The sequence below is a fragment of the Bos taurus genome, chromosome 6, assembly GCF_002263795.3.
Source record: "Bos taurus isolate L1 Dominette 01449 registration number 42190680 breed Hereford chromosome 6, ARS-UCD2.0, whole genome shotgun sequence".
Classification (NCBI taxonomy): Eukaryota; Metazoa; Chordata; class Mammalia; order Artiodactyla; family Bovidae; genus Bos; species Bos taurus.
This window is the reverse complement of record NC_037333.1, coordinates 35,544,744-35,562,778: the sequence shown is the minus strand read 5'-3', so window position 1 is coordinate 35,562,778 and position 18,035 is coordinate 35,544,744. Positions and strand designations below refer to the sequence as shown.

Genomic DNA, 18,035 nt, shown 5'->3' with positions numbered 1-18,035 from the left:
AACAGGTACAACAGGTTTAAAAAAGTGTTTTCAACCCTAGAGGACAGGCAAAAATATCTGAAATATAGTAGAAGTTCTTAAAAACTTATAAGGAGACAAAATAATCCATTGGAAAAATGGATATGGAAGCACAGTTTATAAGGTAGGAAATCCAATAGCCAACAACTTGATGAAAAGATGATCAAATTCATTTGTGATCAAAGAAATGCAAATAAAGAAACAATGAGATTTTACTCTATACCAACTGCACTTGCAAAAACTTTTAAAAAATGTTGTAACACCATGGCCTGGGAAGACCTTGTGAAAGGAAGTATTTCTATTAATTGTACGTGCAAATGTGTATTGTTGCAGCTTTCTTAGGGAAGTAGTTTAGCTTTTAAAACTAAAAATACACATGTCCTTCACTCAGTGATCCTATCAATAGAAATAAAATACCAGCATATGTAGATAAATATACAAGTATGTTTATTAAAAATGCTTTCCCTGGTAGCTCAGATGGTAAAGAATCCACCTGCAGTGGAGGAGACCTGGGTTCAATCTCTGGGTTGGGAAGATCCCCTGGACAAGGAAATGGCAACCCACTCTAGTATTCTTCCCTGTAAAATTCTGTGGAGAGAGGAGACTGGTGGGCTACAACCCATGAGATCACAGAGTTAGACACCACTGAGTGACTAACACGTGCACACATGTCTATTGGAGAACTATTTGTAGAGGCAAAAAACTCAAACTGGTTTCCTTAAAAGGCGGAGAGGCAGAATAAATCATGATATAGCTCTACAGTAGAGCATTTTACAACCATTAAAATAAATAGCTAATGAGGTTATAACTTTTCACTTGGGAGAAATTTCACCAAGGTATGGTTGAATGAGAAAAGCAAGGTACATAAAAGAATATATGTTTTCATTTCTGTAAAACAATGACCAAAAACTCTACATACATATGTGTTATGTGTGTGTTTATGTGTAGTTATATAAGTCCCAAAAGGAGTTTTCTGACTTAGAAATAGGGAAAAAGAGATGTAGGTATCCAAAAGTGGGAAAATTTTGGATGTTAACAAGTATATCTGAGTCTTTAAAAGTATATATGAAAATTTATTCATGTGTGTTTATGCATAAACATTTTTTTAGAAAGAATAACCAGACTATGTGATGAAGACACAGCAATGGTTCAGAAATTAGCAGATAACTGTTTTGATATTACTTCTATCACTCACAGGTTCTATGACCTCATGGCAATCACTTAATCTTTCTGCACCCCAAATTAACTCATTGGCAAAATGAATTATATGATTTCTAAGGGCTCTTCCAGCTCCAAATTTCAAAGATTCTACTTTTTGCATGTGATAGATAATAAATCAAACATCACAATCATAACTCCAGCTTTAGCGTCAAAGTAAGGCAAAGGTCAATCTGGTTGGGCCCAGATTTTGAAAATAAATACTTTTGTGTTTTGGTTTAATGGTATTTGATTGCTCAATCATATGGCATTTAACAATAAATCCAATTTATCTTCTTTCCCAAACAGCTCTTCTTCTAACTTCATTATTCATATTGATGGGTTAAAGATTTTCCCTTCCTTGGTCTTGACTGCTTTCTGCTCATTCAAATCACTTCCCCAGGTTTATGTTCCATTTCTTCCTTTCTAGAATTTTCTGTTGCAGTCACTTGTTGTGCCCCAAGCTTATTTTCCCTCTGCCTCTTTGGCATCTGTCTTTATTATACCTTTAGTACTACTATCTGACCTCATCTTCAAAAAGCAGACTCGTTCTTCAAAACCCCACTTAAACCCCATCCTTTCTGAAGGCTCCTAAGGCCTTTTAAGTCATAAAATCTCTCTCTCTTTTCAAAATTCTACAGCTATGGCCATCTGTGTTCTTTGTATTGTGCTTTTCATGTACTGTTTTTGTACTGTTGTTGCTTGTATAAATGTCTCATTTCTCCAGAAGTCCTTCAAGTCCCAGGAGGGAAGGGGACAATCTTATTGATTCTTTTCTGTTCACTCCTCAGGACACAGTGCAGAACCTTGTGCACAAAAAGGTGTTAATTGATCCCATTTCCCTCCAAAATGGCCATTATTAAGCCCTGCCAAATTTCAAAATAATAAGCAAATTTAAGCCATGACATGAAATAGTAATGAAAACACTATTTAAAAGAGTGCTGTTTTTTGGAAATAAAATAGTTGTATCTTATTTATGAGACTTTAAATAATTAAAAACAAGTCCATTGGCCACCTCCTATAAAAAGCTGGAAGGTCAGAACATCTGGTTGGGGGACATCTCCTTGTTATATGGCTAGAGCCAAGAAGCCTGGCTTGCCAGAGAGGACTGTAAACTATGAACACCTCAGAGTCCAGCAACTGAAGGCTGGAAGACTTAGAAAAGATGAGGGACTTCACTGAAATCTCATAAGTCACCGAGTTGATCCCCATTTCCCACAGAGAGCTGATTATACTAGTTTTCATTTAAAAGAACATTTTCTTTTTGTTTGCTTTGTTAGTAGCAGTTAAATTATCCATCATTTCAAGAAGAAAAGCCCAGATTGCTTGGTTAACACACGTAATTTGAAATCTCTTGATTCATGAGTAGATAGGAAATCAACACTACTTGAAACATATTTGCTATTGTAATTGTCACTGCATCTCCACGAGCCCTGGACAGACTGCTTAACCTCAAGAAACAATTCTCCTCCTTTTGCTCCTTTCCTCTCCAACTAAGTAGCAGAAATCTACAGTCTCTAATCGGAGAAGGCAATGGCACCCCACTCCAGTACTCTTGCCTGGAAAATCCCGTGGACGGAGGAGCCTGGTGGGCTGCAGTCCATGGGGTCGCTAACAGTCGGACACGACTGAGTGACTTCATTTTCACTTTTCACTTTCATGCATTGGAGAAGGAAATGGCAACCCACTGCAGTGTTCTTGCCTGGAGAATCCCAGGGATGGGGGAGCCTGGTGGGCTGCTGTCAATGGGGTCGTACAGAGTCGGACACGACTGAAGCGACTTAGCAGTAGCAGCAGCACAGTCTCTAATAGGTTACACAGATAGGTTATTTAAAAAATGTAATGACTTGGTGGTTTAGAGTGAGGAGTAAGTCTTTAAAATCAGTAGGATTACACTGTGATAAGATTTAATAACCTTTAAAATTGAGGTTATTAAATGAGGTGGCCCACAGACTGAATAAATTCCTTCCGCAGGTCTGTCTGTGTGTTTCTTGCGCAACTTTCCCTTCCATTTCCTTTCTCTTCCCCTCTCTCTCCTTTCCCTTTTTCTCTTCTCTTTGTCTATTGAAGATATCATTCATAAAAATCCATATTTCTCTCTTCTCTTTCTCTGCCTTCCCCCGCCCTCCCGCCCACCTCAGAAGACAACACAAGGTGGCGATGTGAAGGTCAGTCTTTCTAGAGGGCAGGGGCATTCCAGACTCCACACAACCCTTCCTCACCTAGCCTGCTTCACTCCTTTGCATAATTTACCCTGGCTCCTATGGACGGGTAAGTTTGAGAGCTTTGTTTTGAGAGCACTGACACAGTAGACTTCCCAACCTAATTTTCAGTCTTCTGAGGACAGGCGGGCATTGTGTTTAAGAACATGAACCCTGGGGCCAGGCCCCCGGGTTCCACCACATATCAGTTCCACCACATAGCTCTAGCTTTGTGTGCTTGGGCAAGTAATTTAACATCTCAGGGCCCCAGTGTAATCCATAAATTGAGGCTAATAATAATAATACAGCCTCACTGAGCTGTTGTGAGGAATAGACTTAGCTCTTAAAACAAGTTATGTCTTGGCTCATGTTAAGCACCAAAGAAGTGTTAGCCTCTTTAAAAAACCTCATATTTATACTTTGATCTGGGGCTTCCCAGGTGGCACTAGTGGTTAGGAACCCGTCTGCCAATGCAGGAGACATAAGAGACACGGGTTCGGGAAGATGCCCTGGAGGAGGGCATGGCAACCCACTCCAATATTCTTGCCCGGAGAATCCCATAGAAAGAGGAGCCTGGTGGGCTACAGTCCATTGGGTCACATAGAGTTGGACACAATGGACACGATGAAGTACGAGTGCAAACTTTGGTCTGTGTTAAAGAGAAATTTATTCTGACACTTGTTAAAATGATAAGAAAGACTTCATTTAGGCTATTGCATTAGGGGTAAAGCCCATGGCAGGAGGAAAGAAAGACTGTGTTCAACTCCAAATACACAAAAATGTGTAGGGATTTATGACCAAGGAGTAGGTTTGTATGTGAATGGGGGTGGGGTGGGGGCAGGTCAGTGTATGGAAAATGATTAAGAAGAGACATCAAGGGTAGGGGGACTGTTGCTGAAGGCAACAATCTTAAAATTCAGCATTCAAAAAACTAAGATCATGGCATCTGGTCCCATTACTTCATGGAAAATAGGTGGGGAAACAACGGAAACAGTGACAGACTTTATTTTCTTGGGCTCCAAAATCAATGTGGACAGTAACTGCAGTCATGAAATTAAAAGACACTTGCTCCTTGGAAGAAAAGCTATGACAGACTTAGACAGCATATAAAAAAGCAGAGACATCACTTTGCTGACAAAGGTCCATATAGTCAAAGCTGTGGTTTTTCCAGTAGTCATGTATGGATGTGAAAGATAGACCATAAAGAAAGCTGATCAGTCCTGAGTGTTCATTGGAAGGGCCGATGTTGAAGCTGAAACTCCAATACTTTGGCCACCTGATGCGAAGAGCTGACTCATTTGAAAAGACCCCAATGCTGGGGAAGATTGAAGGCAGGAGGAGAAGGGGACGACAGAGGATGAGACGGTTGGATGGCATCAATGACTCAATGGACATGAGTTTGAGTAAGCTCCAGGAGTTGGTGATGGACAGGGAGGCCTGGTGTGCTGCAGTCCATGAGGTCGCAAAGAGTCAGACACGACTGAGCGACTGAACTGAACTGAAAGAAAGCTGAGTGCCGAAGAATTGATACTTTTGAACTGTAGTGCTGGCAGACTCTTGAGTGTCCCTTGGATAGCAAGGAAATCAAACCAGTCAATCCTAAAGGAAATCAACTCTGAATATTCATTGGAAGGACTGATGCTGGAGCTAAGCTCCAATACTTAGCCCACCTGATGCACAGAGATGACTCACTGGAAAAGACCCTGATGCTGGGAAAGACTGAGTGTAGGAGGAGAAGGGGGTGACAGAGGATGAGATGGTTGGATGGCATCACCGACTCAATGCACATGAGTCTGAGTGAACTTCCGGGAGATAGTGAAGGACAGGGAAGCCTGGCGTGCTGCAGTTCATAGGGTCCACAAAGAGTCAGACACGACTTAGCAACTGAACAACAACAAATTGAGAACAACCAAGACTGAGATCTAATTAAGAAATGGGCTCACAGGAGCCCAACTTGAGGTGAGTAAAGGAAGGAGTCCTTATCATCTCATCTCATTAGCAGCAGCAAATAAGAATTTTCTTACAAGACTCTCTGGGGCATTATGACTTCTTTCTGAATTGGGCATGAATTCCACAGAAGCTGATGGTATCATTAAGTCAGTTTGTTTTTAAGTCTGTTGGAGAACTGAACTTTTGACAGCAGGTCCCTTTGGCGCTTTTGCCTTTAAAATTGTGAACAAAGGCTTAAGCCTTGTTCCAGCAATGCAGCAAGCCTGCAGGGTAAACACTACTGACTTTTTACAGGGAAGGTAACTGAGGCCCAGAGACTGACTCGAGGCCAATCTAATTCCTGTTATAACTGAATTCTTATGAATGGTAATGCCTGGGCCCCTTCTATGCTGCTTCCTTATTATCTCTAACTCTGGAAAGAAAATGTAAAAAAAGAGGGGAAAGAAAAGTATCTTCAGAGGAGAGGGAAGTTTCTTTCTGTAAGTGGTTTGCAACTTAGCAGCAGCTTGGACGGTACTAACACCGACTACAATGGCATTCATCACTGGTCACATTATGAAAAGCTCGACTTGTTGAAAGCTGACACCGCCACTGCTCATTCTGAAAATAGTGGGTTCCACTACTCAGCCGCGCTGCCTATTTTCATAACAGACACCCACGCTTAATAAGACGGGCAGCAGGGAATTGCAGCCCTTTGTGACTTGCTCCAAAGCTGCTCTGGCGGGAAGAGCATTGCTGCTGCTGCTGCAGATGCAAACAAAGAATGGGGAGAGGCTTGGCAGTCCTGGGCCAGCAAGATACCAATATGCTGCAGATCATGGTGACAATCCTGTGGTAGCAATGACCTTTGCCTACTTAACGACGTCTGCGCTGCTAGAACAAGGGCTCCAGGATGTCATCAGATCTCTTTAGTGACATTAGGAAAGCGTTACAGGGACCCTGGTGTCCCTGCTTACACTCATCTGACTGCAGCCATCATTTGGATGTTCACAAAGACCCTTGGAGAACAGTGGGGTGAGAGATAAGAGACTGTTAATCCTCAAAATAAGGATAAAGAAAAAATATCATCTGGTTTCCTATTCAATCCGATTTGATTTGCTCCCTTTACTTGGAACCTTTGCCTAGATCATTTGCATTCTGAACCCAGCAGATCCTGCCAATGCACAGCTTTAGGGGGAGGTGATTCAGTCCCAGGAAAACACCCACAGGCTAGGAAAAGCAGTTGCTGCTTCTTTCTTTAAAAAATCATACCCTCACACTAATAGCTGCCTCAAATGCACTCTTCAAAGATATCAGCTGAAAAACTGGTTCTTCCCTTCGAACTGCATCTAAAGTCAATCAGAAGGCTCAAGAGACAGGCAGTCTCTGCTGTGCGCCAAGACTTTTGTGTCCCAGACTTTTGGTTATAATGGTCATTTTAATAAAGGCACATGAGACACAGGCTGCATCCCTTCCCCATTCAGCTTTTCTTTTGTTCCACAGTTTTTCAGAAAAACAAATGCATGGCTTGTGAGCTCATTGAATTCCATGGTAAGCAGGGCTGGACAAAAACAAAGATGTAAAAATGAGCTTTGAAAAGCATGAAGACCACAAATATATCCTTCCTTTTTGTCAAATATGATTTGAAAAGATGACTTCTAAGTTCACAACTGATTAGAAGCACACAGTACAGCAAGCACTCCCTTACTGTTCTCTATATTCCAAACATTGTTCTTTATGTGAATTTATTTGACTCAGAACAACTCCAGGTGGATGGTCCTACTCTGAGTTCCATGTTGCAGAACTGAAAGCTGAGGCAAGGTCATGCAAGCGAGCAGTAAGAGAGAACAGATTTAAATCCAGACCATATGGCTCCAGAGTCCAAGTTGTTAACGAATTTTACACAGGAGAGAGATGGGCATTTCTTCTAGAGGCAAGCTCAATGACCTGGGCAAGAAAGAAGCGTAGCCCGACAATGAAAGAAACAAGAGAAAACTCAGAAAACATAGCCTTGAAACCATTTACTAGCTCAGGCTAATAGAGGTAGACGAGGCAACACAGAAATTCCTGCTCTTCATGATGATTTATCCAATTTGAATGCATTAAGGGTCACAGAGTTTTCTCAGAAGCTGATGAAAACTATGTACTCTTTCTAGAAAAACATATGTGTACACATACATACATGTATGTACATAATTTTAGGAAATTCATGTCTGGAAAACTTTCTAAGACTGCACATGAATATTCTTTTGTCTGAAGCCTTGGAAGAATGTTACAAAATGGAATTTACCTGCCCCAGGGTTGTTATAGAGCTTAAATAAGTTAAACACTCTGCTGGTTCTTGGAAAATAACAGACACAATCAGAAATTATTATCATTTAAAAATATTATTTTGGAGTCATTTACCTAAGAAGGTAGAAACCATGCAATCTATTTCTAGAAAGCCAACTTAAACGTCCCAATACTTAAATAAGTTTACAATATGTTCTCCCAAACCCCTGACCAAACACCATCATTTGAAGAGGAAAGTTTTAGCTAACTTAAAAATAAACACAACAGTGAGCTCTATTCTTTTTAGATCATGTAGGAAATGTGACCTTTTCGGGTTTTTTCTCAGCAAAGTCAAGACTCAAGCTTTAGTAACCTTCAAAAATTAACCCCTCAGTAGCTCAACTGTCCTACCTGTGAAGATAACTATCTAAAGTTACCTAAGATCATTTCTATAAATATCCAAGATACTTAAGTATCTAAGGTATCAAATATCAAAGTTGCTGTTTCAAAACCGTCTTAAAAATATTTAAACTTGAACTATTCCAGGGAAGAGTGACTAAACATTTGTTTTGCTTTTTTTTTTTTAACCTTTTCCTAATCAAGCTGTCTCGTATCATTTACTCGGCTTTTGCTTTCTAGATATTTGAATCTGAATGTTTTCTCCCGCAACTCAGCTTTGAAGATCTTCAGCTGCAAGCTTGTCTTAATTGGAAAGAAGGCAACAGGATCTCAGGGCTAAAGGTAGATAAACAACAAGCGGTTGAAATAAACCCAGCAGTCAATATTTGCATATTTTTTTTGCATTTGCATTTTAAACTGCTGTGATAGACAGGATCAAAGCTGCCCTCAGCCCAGTTTTCTCCAAGATCCATTAGCGCCAGGGAGAGTTACAAACCAGGATTCTCGTCTTTGCTTCGTTTGACCTTGCAGGCCTGTTGCCACCCTTCCCCCACCCACACTGGTGCGTCTCATTAAAACCTGGCCTCTGGCTCCACCCACTTCCCTTCTGGCCACGTGCCTCCCCACGTGTGGCAGCCCTGGAGGGGGCTGCTGGGCGGAGACCGCAGCTAGCAGCCAGCGGTAGGAAAGCTTACTAGTGATTTTGGCCATTTAGTTCAAGTCACACTGGTGCCTTGAATCGGACAATGAAGTGTCTGATGGCAGGATTTGTGGTGACCAGACACACATGTGAAAAGAGAGCTCTTCCCCAACTGTCAGTCAGGGCTCTTCTTAAGGCCAGTGGATTTGAGGTTCCTGCTTATCTGGGAAAGAATTCTGAGAGGAACTTATAGGTACGAAGTGGATTTATTTATCCGCCCACACACATGCGGAGTGTGGGCCTCAGAAGGCCCACTTCAGAAGGAGAGAGAATGCGAGAGTGTGCGAGAGTGCAAGAGAAGGACAGAGAGAGAGAGACAGAGAAAGAGAGAAATTAAAAATATAGCGTGGTTAGTTTTTATGGGCTGAGTAATTTCCTAGGCTAAGAAGTGGGAGGACTGTACTAATTATTTTGGGGAAGGGGCAGGGATTTCTAGGAACTGGGCCACCGCCCACTTCTTGGCCTTTTCTCTTCCGCCTCAGAACTGTCATGGCGCTGGTGGGTATGGCATTTACATGCTAATATATTACAGTGAGCCTGTCATGAAACTCAAGGTTTACTGCAAGTTGAATCTTGGACCTAGTTGGTTCTAACCTGTCTTTGTCATGTCTCTATGGCCATGTCATTCTTTCAAAGGTCATGCCCTGCTCCCTTTCCTCTTGTTTCATCCTCTCCTAGAGAACAAGGTGGGGAGGAGGGAGAAAGCCAAGTGAGGAAGCTGATGGATCCCTCGCAGCACAGACCTTCTGCTGTTGACCTGCATGTCTGGGACAGTCTGGGATACTCTGCTCTTTTTTTTTTTCTTCAAATGGTTAGTCTTTATTTATTTTTGGCTGCACTGCACTGCAAGGTCTTAGTTCCCTAACCAAGGACGGAACCTGTGCCCCCTTCAGTGGAAGCATGGAGCCCTAACCACAGGACTTCAAGAGAATTCCCATGGGTGTTCTGCTTTTGAGAAGGAGTAGTTTCCTTGTTGGGAGAAGGCAATGGCAACCCACTCCAGTACTCTTGCCTGGCAAATCCCATGGACAGAGGAGCCTGGTAGGCTGCAGTCTATGGAGTCTCTAGGAGTCGGACACGACTGAGCAACTTCACTTTCACTTTCATGCATTGGAGAAGGAAATGGCAACCTACTCCAGTGTTCTTGCCTGGAGAATCCCAGGGACGGGGAAGCCTGGTGGGATGCCATCTCTGGGGTCGAACAGAGTCAGACATGACTGAAGCGACTTAGCAGTAGCAGCAGCAGCAGTTTCCTTGTTGAGTTCAGAATCTGCTTTGGGTGAAGTCTGAGTTGTGATTAGCGAAAAAGATGAACCAACCTGTCACTCTCCTGCGTTATAGTCTGTAAAGTCCTAAGTCAGGCCTCACTGAGGTCCTTAAAATTTTTGATTTTGCCCTTCAGAAGATTTCAGTCCATTTGAGGAGACAAGACAAATTCAATCCAGAGCTATAAATGAGCAAGCTAGTCTATAATTAAGTGATTAATGATATAGTAATAAACCAGAGTTTATAGAAGTTTAAGTCAGGGGAGGGGCCCATACTTCTTCAGCTGACACTTCCTGGTACAATTCCTCTGTCTGCTAGAAAAAATTACTTGTGTAAGTCTGAAGAAAACAAAGTAAGAGAAAGTGAGCAAGTAAGAGTAAAAAAATAAATATATAAAATAAGTCACACTTTAAGTCACAATGAGACAACTAGAAAGTATTTTTATATCCATTCACTCATTTAATAAGCTGAGTACCTTCTTGATGCTGGATATTCAGATATAAATAAGATACATTGATCTTTTTTGAGGAGCTCACAGTTCCTGTAAATCGTTAATTTCAATACAACATAAATGTTGGGGAAAAAACAAAAGCAAATGTACTGTGAAAGCACAGAGGTCTCATTATTTCATTTGGTTACAGAGTCGAGGAGCTGCAGTTTTGTAAGATATATTTAATACAATCAGGAGGATGTAGACATTGATCTATGGTAGGTGTTCTTACTTTGCACTACTGATGTTTTGGACCAGATAACCCTTTGTGGGGAGGGACAGAGGAATGACGGTCCTGTGCCTGTACCCTAATGGCACCTCCACCTCCTTTTAGTGATAATAAAAAATGTCTCCAGACATTGCCAAATGTCTCCTGGGAGGCAAAACTGTCCCCAGTTGAGAACCTCTGATCTAGGAGACAAATGTATCCACTTGGATAGAAAGCAGCATCTTCAGAATGAATACCATGAGTAGATGTGACAGCCTTTGAATTTACTCCAGGTACATATGAATTAATGATAGAGTTTTCTGCTTTCAGGTCAAACATAGTGTTCTTCATATTCTACCTGTGAGAATGCAAATTTTTTTGAGAATGCAAATTAATACAACATTTTTGGCACTATTTATCAAAGATACAAGGTCAAATACACTTTGACTCAACAATTTCACCTTAGGTACTTATGAGTAAAATACATGTACTAATTGATACATGTACAAGGTTATTCACTGCATGAAATAACAAAAGATTAGAAGCAATCTAAATATCCATTAATAGGGAGCAGGTTAGTTACAAAATTTATGGCACGTCCATCTAAGTTCAACTAGGTGAAAGTTGCTCAGTTGTGTCTGACTCTTTGTGACCCCATGGACTATATAGTCCATGGATTTCTCCAGGCCAGAATACTGGAGTGGGTGGCCTTTCCCTTCTCCAGAGAATCTTCCCAACCCAGGGATCGAACTGAGGTCTCCCGCACTGCGGAAGGATTCTTTACTAGCTGAGCCACAAGGGAAACCCAAGAATACTGGAGTGGGTAGCCTATCCCTTCTCCAGAGGATCTTCCAACGTAGGAATCGAATTGGGGTCTCCTGCATTGCAGGCAGATTCTTTGCTATATAAGCAGTCAGATTTAATAATGAGGAAACTTTTATATATTGATATGGAATGCTGCTGCTGCTAAGTCGCTTCAGTTGTGTCTGACTCTGTGCGATCCCATAGATGGCAGCCCACCAGGCTCCCCCGTCTCTGGGATTCTCCAGGCAAGAACACTGGAGTGGGTTGCCACTTCCTTCTCCAATGCATGAAAGTGAAAAGTGAAAGTGAAGTCGCTCAGTAGTGTCCGACTCTTATCGACCCCATGGACTGCAGCCTACCAGGCTCCACCGTCCATGGGATTTTCCAGGCAAGAGTACTGGAGTAGGGTGCCATTGCCTTCTCCAATGATATGGAATAGTCCAAAACATATTGTTAGGAAAAACAACAAGTAAGACAAAAACATAATGATAGTTAAAAAAAAAAATCCCTAAGATACAGAGCAGTATGTTTCCAATGCTACTAACTATATTAGAAAGGGAAAAATGAGTAGCTTTTGCTTGTGTATACATAAAATATTTCTGCAAGGATAAATAAGAAATTGTTTTCAGAGGAGGGGAACTGGGTGTCTAGGGGAATAGGATGGGTGGAAGACTTCATTCATATTCTTTGGTACTTTTAAAATTTTAAGTTATATGAATGTACACATATTAAAAAATAATTAAAAATTTAAAAGCTCGTGCTCCCCTCCTAGGCAAAACTGAGAAAAATCTGCACCCTGAATCTTTTCTATCAGTGTTGATGGATTTGTGCTGATCTATCCTTTCACACTCTTTCCATCTACTCTTTGTTCTGTAAGGAGATCAGTCTGGAATGCAACCAGTTAAAAAGAAGCCATAATTTCCGTATCCATCTTGGTTATCTACAAGCTCCAAGCTAGGCGATATAATTATTTTTCAAAGTCAACAGCTGAGAAATGCTTTTTAAAGCGATGTCTGTTGGGCCACAAAATAAAGTTTACTTAAGATTCTTTTCCCAGACTCTCTGACTCCTGTTTATCAGTTGATTTCCTTTTTTTCCCTCCCTCCTTTCCTATTCCTGGTAGCTTGAGCAGTTGGTCCTCAAGTCATATATACTTCAAACAATAAATCCAAGAATGGCCTAAAGCCAGACTCTGGGAAACTGGGTCAAAACATCAATGAGAATGATTAAAAAAAATTATTTTGTTTATATTTTGAGAATTGACTAAATATTAAGATATACAGTTTAGAAAACATATTTTAATTGCCAGTTATCAAATCCACCTCTTGTGTCTCTACCAGGCTTAACTGAATTTATCATGTCTCACAACAGTGCAGTACCATACTACTTGGTCTCATTTAGCCAATTCTGAAAACGTACTCTCCACTTGCTGCCCGTGTTATCTTCCTAAAACAAACATACACTATGTCACTTCTCTGTTCAAAACAATTTTAATGGTTCTCCATTGCCTATAAAATAAGATACATGCTCCTTAACACAGTTTAAAAAATGTCCTTCACTATCTGATCCGGTTGTCTTTTAATAGTGACATCCTCTCTCATCATCTGTCAGACCTTGTATGTTGCTTACTCTTCTTTCAACAAGCTTCAGAGAGGGTTATTATCTTTATTTTACAGATGAGAAAACTGGCTCAGAGAAATCCAGCTCACCAAAGTTGCAAATTCAGTAAGTGGCATAGTTGGAATTCTAATCCTGGTGAGTCTGAACCCACACTCTAGGGCTTCCAAAAGCACAAAATGAGGTAAAAATGAATTCATGATGTATGCATATTAAAGACAGCAAGAAGGGTAAATATGCATAGCTTTTTGGAATTATAATGTCTCCCTGGGACCTTTTCTGATTGTCCTGTCTCTCATCTCCTGTAGTTAACTGTTGTACCAATGGCACTTCTTACCTCACCCTTTTGCTCCAGGCAGAGGGCACAACTAGTACAAAGGTGGGAACTTGCGGGTAAGGGTGAAGAGCTCAGCGTGGCAGCTGGAGCTGAACAGGAGGGCAAGGGAGTGAAAGCAGGTGAAGGGACAGCACAGGGCTTCTGAATGCCTTTGCTCAGGTATTGGCTTCCCAATGAGGTCCTCCAGACCAGCCCATTATTAAATCGCCAATCTCTGGTTTCCACTCTCTGTTACTTCTGAAGTCCTACTAAGCTTATGTATAATTCTACTTCTGAGAAGTGAGCCTAAAGAAGTAAACAAAACAACGTGCAAGTGTTGGTGAACAATGACATTCATTGGAGGGTTACACAGCAGGAGCCCTCTAAATAACCTCCATCCAGCTAAAGAGCTTTCCATTCTCTATGTAGGCTTTACTGGTGAGAATCGTGACTCACGGAACCTTCACAGAAGGTAGCCCCTTCTCTGGTGGTCCTGCCCAATCCTGTTTCTATCACTTACATTGTATCAAAACCAAGAGTCAGGGGCTCTTCCTAAACTTGCTCATGTCAATTGCTTGTGTTTTCACCACCACATCATTTGACTACTGTATTGCATAAAAAAGGATAAAACTTGATGACAAAAGTGTTTTTGCTTCTTGGAAACCAAGGTGAATGCTTTGGTAAGACTTGACAAAGGTAGGTCACTAAAAAAAAAAAAAAAAAAAGGAGCGATCAAATTAGGAATGGGTAAGATGGCTATAAAAGGGGAAAATAACAACATTTAGTATTAGTATTCTTATTCTTAATTAGAAATTCTTTGCTTTACTCTAATAAAACTGAAGTAGAAAAGTATCAGAGTCCATTATGAGTTTATATAAGAAAAAGGATACAAAACTCCAACTAGTGGTTCCATCTGCCCTGTGTCAAACGGCTAGTGAATGATGAAAATTGAAATGTTTTATGTTGGAAGGAAAATAATAAGAATATACATATCATTTCATAATTTCTTATGTTCTCTAGTTTTGATCAATTATATCAGTAAGCTGTGATGCTATAGGCTATAAGAAATTTATATCTAATGTAATATGTAGAGAAAACACATACAGAAAAAATATAGAAGGAAATATAGAAAATGTTAGTGTGTGATATATGGTAGTTTTATGGATGACTTAAAAAATTTTATTCTTTTGTACTTTTAAAACCTTGTAGTCTTATTTCCACTGTGTAAAACTTCGTAAAAAATGTAAAGAATGGAAAAATATTATTACTGCCAAATCAAACTCCAGAACCCTGAGGTTTCCTATTTTATAACCCAGGTGAAAACTCTGGGTTCCCCATTGCTAAAAGTATCAGTAAGAAGGATGTTTTTTCTAACATTGCACTTTCAGATCTTATTTTCTCTCGATTCACTTTGGATTTTCAGATGTTACACCAGCTCTTTACTTTGTCTAACTAAATCAGTTCTGCCCTGTAGTCCTAAGTATACAATGAGACTCCACTGGATACCTGAGAAGAAATCTGGGGTTAAACCTGCCTCATTGAGGTAGTTGCTGCCTTAAAGGTTTACAATCACCCTGATGTTTCTGGTTCAACAGCATTAACATGCCTTTTCTAGGAGTTATCACTGCTCCTCATCAGCCCTTGGCATTCTTTCCATTCTGGCCTGCAGTCAGTCTGTAGCTTCTGGTTTAAGCCATTGAAAAGGCACAGCCATTTCTCTCTCTTACTGCTTGTTTTAAGACATATTACATATCCTCTTTTTGTTTGTTAATATCTTTAAGTTCTACATGAATTTGACTCTGCCCTTGAATGATAAGAGAAGATTTCAACTGTAGTGGGGAGGAATTCAGAAGAATCCACAAAAAGAAGACATAGACATGGGGAAAATATACTAGTTGTTCAAGGAAGAGTAGGTTGTCCTGAAAATTCAAATATAGTGTACTCATAAACAGGAGTATCACTAAACATGTTTACCAGTTAATACATGCCTACGTGTGCCTGACTTATCGGATGCAAGGCTATGTATAAAACAACCAATACTGGTATGTAGTTACATAAAAATGGCTATGGGGAGCCAAAAGCTGATACCATATATCAGGTGAGACTGGAAAGCCTTTATTGGCTTTGTTAACAAATTTGGGTTTCTTCAGTGGGCAGTAGAAAGCTACTAGAGCTTTTCCAACAGGCCAGTGAGACAATTAGAAAGTTTACAAATGAAGCGGATTTCAAATTACACTGACTAGTAGAAAAGAATCCAGTGAGGGAGATCAGTTACAAGGCTACTGCCACCTAAAAAGATAGGGAGAGTCCATCAATGTTGTTAATATAAAGAATATAAAAAGAAAAGAGATAAGAAAACTAGGGCAGAGGTGCCATGTGGGAGGGAAGCAAGGCTAGGGAGGAATCAAAGATGATTCCAAGATTTCAAATCAGAGTGACTGGGAGGATGTTGGGAAGGTTGACAAGATGATTAAAGAACAGGGAAGCACATGTACACATAGCTATATTTAAAATGGATAACCAACAAGAACCTACTGTATAACACAGGGAACTCCGCTCAGTATTATGTAACAACCTAAATGCGAAAAGAATTGGAAAAAGAATAGATACATGTAAATGTATAACTGAGTCACTTTGCTGTACATCTGAAACCATGACAGCACTGTTAATCAACTACATTCCAGTATAAAATAAAAACTTTTTAAAAAATAAAGAAGCTCTAACCTTAAGAAAAAAAAAGAAACTGAACAAGGACCAAAGCTGGACTGGAAGACTTTTAATGGGTGTCTGTGTGAAAGCTGGCAAATGGCATGAATGGGGTTACTCCTCTTCGCTGCTCTTCCACTGCTCTCTCTGTCTGTGCCTCTTAACTCCAAATAAACATATAACCCAATAAAAACAGTGCACTTAATATGCAGCTTCTCTTTCCAATGACATTGGTCCTGTGTATTCCTTTTTATATAGAAATTATGGAGCCACTACTAAGATACCTAAGTGATGAATGATGGGAATAGCAGGCCTACAAGCAGTGCTGGGCTGGATCTCCATAATCAGCAGCTCTATCAGTAACATCATGTAGCTTGAAACTGGCCATGGTGGGAGTATTTACAGAATACTGTAATACTGGCAACACAGAAACTGCCAAACTATAAACGAAGGGCTGTTTTTCTCCTAGAGAGCCAGTTATTAAATATGTATACCTGTCTTGAGAAATTGGCTATGAAAGCAAGAAAAATAGTGAAATTTTATATATGCTCTTGAATGATTTTAAGGCAACATTTAAGAATATCAGTTGGAGAAAAGGGAGAAGCATATAGTGTTGAGGTATGCTTGATATACCTGCTATCAAGGTTCAGGCAAGGTGGGATGGCAGAATTTATTCCCACTTAGAAGGAATTTCTAAATATTTCTAAGTTAGCTATTGTTTCCTTGAAGGAAAAACTTTTGATTTTTAAGACAATATTTAATACTCTGGCATAAATATATTTTTCAAAGATGACCACTGTAGGCAATTCCTGCTTCTTATCCTTCCTGTAGCAGTTATCCTGCTGGATTTCCTCTACAAGTCTGGTGAATTATTCAACTGTGCAATAATGACTTTTCTTCAGCAGGCTAGCATGCTTAATATGTGAGTGTTAGTCACTCAGTCATGTCTGATTCTTTGTGACCCCATGGAATATAGCCTGCTGGGCGCCTCTGTCCATAGAATTCTCCAGGCAAGAATTGGTAGCCATTTCCTTCTCCAGGGGATCTTCCTGACCCAGGGATTGAACCTGAGTTTCCTGCATTACAGGCAGATTCTTTACTGTCTGAGCCACCAGGGAAGCCCAATATGTAAAACAGTTATTTAAAAAGATAGTAATTTATCTCAAAGGTATATTACTAAACTCTTTTAGAGCACCTTTCTGGAACTAGGTCTGTGTTAAAACATCTACCCCATCCCTCTACAACCCCATCTGCTTGGTCTTTCTCCTCCCTCCTACAAAAAGCTAATGTAGTTTGTATTCACTCATTTCATAATTATTTCTAAGGCTTAATCCCTCAACTGTGAAATTTATTACAGAAATTATTAACCAGAGCAGACAGGATACAATAGGTTATTATGCCTAAATGACATTTTGTTTGGATTAAGGTTAAGATCTATGGTCCATGGCTGCTGCTGTTGCTGCTAAGTCGCTTCAGTCGTGTCCGACTCTGTGTGACCCCATAGATGGCAGCCCACCAGGCTTCCCTGTCCCTGGGATTCTCCAGGCAAGAACACTGGAGTGGGTTGCCATTTCCTTCTCCAATGCATGAAAGTGAAAAGTGAAAGTGAAGTTACTCAGTCGTGGTCCATGGTTAAGATCCCCATTATTTAGAACCATATTTTCCCATACAGGACAAAATACAGTTCTTCAAGCCTCCATAAGTATTAGAAAAAACTATAGATTGAGTGACAGAGATTCCCATGTAATTTTCAAGACAATGATGGCTGTGCTGTGCTGTGCTTAGTCACTCAGCCATGTTTGACTCTTTGCGACCCTATGGACTGTAGCCCACCAGGGCTTCTGTCCATGGGATTCTCCAGGCAAGAATACTAGAGTGGGTTGCCATGCCCTCCCCCAGGGGATCTTCCCAAA

The 18,035-nt window shown here is 40.4% G+C and overlaps 1 protein-coding gene across 1 annotated transcript in view; it reads right to left on the bottom strand.

Moving 5' to 3' along the window:
• Window positions 1–18,035, bottom strand: part of GPRIN3 (GPRIN family member 3) — a 76,837-nt gene that overhangs the window by 11,690 nt on the left and 47,112 nt on the right. The window lies entirely within an intron of this gene.